Source organism: Frankliniella occidentalis, unplaced genomic scaffold (assembly GCF_000697945.3).
Source record: "Frankliniella occidentalis isolate FOCC.00 unplaced genomic scaffold, Focc_3.1 Scaffold54, whole genome shotgun sequence".
Taxonomy (NCBI): domain Eukaryota; kingdom Metazoa; phylum Arthropoda; class Insecta; order Thysanoptera; family Thripidae; genus Frankliniella; species Frankliniella occidentalis.
This window is the reverse complement of record NW_026267184.1, coordinates 709415-712226: the sequence shown is the minus strand read 5'-3', so window position 1 is coordinate 712226 and position 2812 is coordinate 709415. Positions and strand designations below refer to the sequence as shown.

Genomic DNA, 2812 nt, shown 5'->3' with positions numbered 1-2812 from the left:
ATTTCAGTCTCGCAATTAACTGAAGTGCATAATCAAATAAATAATGTGACCGGTAAATCACTTTGCATATTTAAGTAAACTAAAGCGTCCGGTGGGGGGCCTGCGGCCCTAGAAATTTTCCCCCTGGTTATGACAAGAGACTGTAACGGGGCAACACCGTGACTACACCCCACCCTTCTGCTTTGCTCAAGAATTAAAAAAGGTGAACCAGCGCAGTTTTTAGATTGTATATTGTTTGTCAAACAGTCCTAAAACTTGACTTTCTGCTATTGTTTTCAATATATCCACCTCTAGGGCCAAAACAGTAAAAGATACGGCAAATCCGAGGCTAGTTTCTGATTCAGAATGTTTTGTTTTGGGGGGGGAACTTCCCCTGACATTTTACGATTGGACGCCTCCTTGTACGTCTTTATGAGCAACGCGGCCATTTTCGCCGTATTTCGTCGAAAAAAGCACTCTAGCGCCCAAACGGTGCAAGATAGGGTCAAACGGACGAAATTTTCGCCCACAGGGCTCTACTTTCACGAGTTACCCCTTAGGAGACCATGAAAAAAATTTGATTTTCTACTTTTTGGACCAACCCCCATTTCTTTGTTCCCCCTTTCACCCCCTTAGGGGTGGTTGCCAGGATTTGCTCCAGGCGTTTCGTTGTCCAGGGGTGACCCCTAAGATACCCTGAAGTTTGCAGACCTCTAGCTCATCTCCTTCCTCTTACACGGACGACGGACAGACGGACGGACGGACGGACGGACGGACGGACGGACACGAGAGCGGTTGCATAAGCCCGCTTTAATGCTTTTTTAAAAGCAGAAGGGCGGGCTAAAAAACCACACACACACACCCCTAACACAGAGACAGCCGACCCTTTTAAAAATTTAATTGCACAAAAAGGAATAAAACGCCGCTAGCACGACAAATTGAGTCCCGTGTGTGTGCGGCTTGACTGGTCGAGTTTTGTCCTGACCGCCGCGGCAGCGGTGTTGGTTTTGGAGGCTGCTGTGCTCGGCCGCGCCCCGCCCCACCCCGACCCCGCCGGGTCTGGACCCTGCCGGTAAAAGGTATGAAAGTTTAATCCGCCCCGCCACGCGCTCCCCTCCTCCCCGCGTTTATATTTCATGTCGCTGATGACCGCGCGAAAACCCTTACTTCCGGTGGTCGGCTAACCGGCTTGACCGTCACATCACGCCACACCCAGGCCCGCTCACACACACACACAACACACACACACCTACACACACGGCCGGTGACCCTCACACTAGCTTATCCAGACACGCCCCTCTTCCCCCTCAGCAGCTTTTAGCATGGGAGTGCCTGCCTTCCTCCCGGTCCGGGGGTCCCGGGGCGTCCCGGCGGCGTGGGCCACAGGAGATCGGAACCACCAGGGAGAACCACTCTAAAGTGTGTTATAGTCCACTACTTCCCCCCTCGCCCACCCACACAGTGACGTTCCTTTTCTTCGTCCGCCCGCCTACCCTTCTTCTCCCTCTCCTTCCCTAACGTTGGGAGCGCATTCCCGTTTTCGCCTGAAAACTGTCCACTTTTTTGTACGAGCGAGCTGCACTTCGCTTTCGTGGCACCCGCGGGGTTGCACCTGAGGTTGCAACCGGGAGTCGCAACCGGAGACGCAACAGGGGCGACGCGACACCCACCCGTAGAGGCGCCACGAAATGGCACTCGGAGCAATGAGCAGCAGCACTCGAACCGCTGGTACTCGGATCGACACCCCGGAGCGACACTAGGCGCGACGCGCAAATGGCCATCTCCTGTCAATGGAAATGTGCCGCTGGCGATACACACTCCACGGACACTGCCACGACCTGCTGCTCGGCCGGCCTGCATGGGGGAGAGAGAGACAGGGGGTGGGGAGACAGGGGGAGAGAGACAGAGGGAGAGAGACAGGGGGAGAGAGACAGAGGGAGAGAGACAGGGGGAGAGAGACAGAGGGAGAGGGACAGAGGGAGAGGCAGCGAGAGAGAGAGAGTAGAAAGAGTTCGTGCTGGAGGGAGGAAAGCGCGAGCAGAGGCGGCCACACTCCCGAGATTCACCCCCCCCCCCACCGAAACTGTCGGCAAGTCATAAATATGCAAAGCGTAAAGCGTTGATGGAGATGGGCAACAATCTCCATGGCACTGCTGGAAGCACTGCTACACCGCGGCGCTCTCAAGGTGCGCGCCGCCGCCGCCCGCTCGTGTGGCCGCGCGAAGCGCCGCGGTCTGTCGCGATGGTGTCGCTTGCCGGCGGCGCGGCCCTGGGAAGCACCAACCGGAAGTACAAGTGTCCTCCGTAGCGCGAACTCTCTCCCCACTCGCCGCAATACGAAACCATAACAACGTGCGCAGTGCTGCCGGCGTTTCTGGATACAATAATCCCGGTTAACATTGCGCGAGCCCCGCCCCGCCCCGCCCGGGCGACGACAGGCGGAAGCAATTCGAAATTGGCGAATGGTCTGCTGAGCTGGACGAGGGGCGGACAAGCGAGCCGGCCGGAGAGGGAGAGGGAGAGAGAGAGAGAGAGAGAGAGAGAGTGGGTAAACAGTTGTTTGATGGCATTACGCATTCAAAGGCACAGCAGCAGCGGGGCTGGGGAGTGGGGTGGAGGAGAGGGGGCGGGGGTCCAACTCCTGACAGCGGGACACGATCCGGGACGCCGCCGCGGGGCCGTTCCTGGAAAGCACCCCCGTATGTGTGTGTGTCGGGGGGAAGCGATGGGTCGCTACTCTGAGCGCGGCCGGGCAATTCGATAATCATGGCTGACCTGCCACTCGCCCTGCCAGGACTGGCGGGCCGCACAGAGCCCCTATCCCCTCCAGCAT

General features: G+C 57.5%; 1 protein-coding gene across 2 annotated transcripts in view; it reads right to left on the bottom strand.

Annotated features, from left to right (window-relative positions):
- The window catches only part of LOC113205797 (uncharacterized), a 59821-nt gene that overhangs the window by 5379 nt on the left and 51630 nt on the right, over positions 1–2812 (bottom strand). The window lies entirely within an intron of this gene.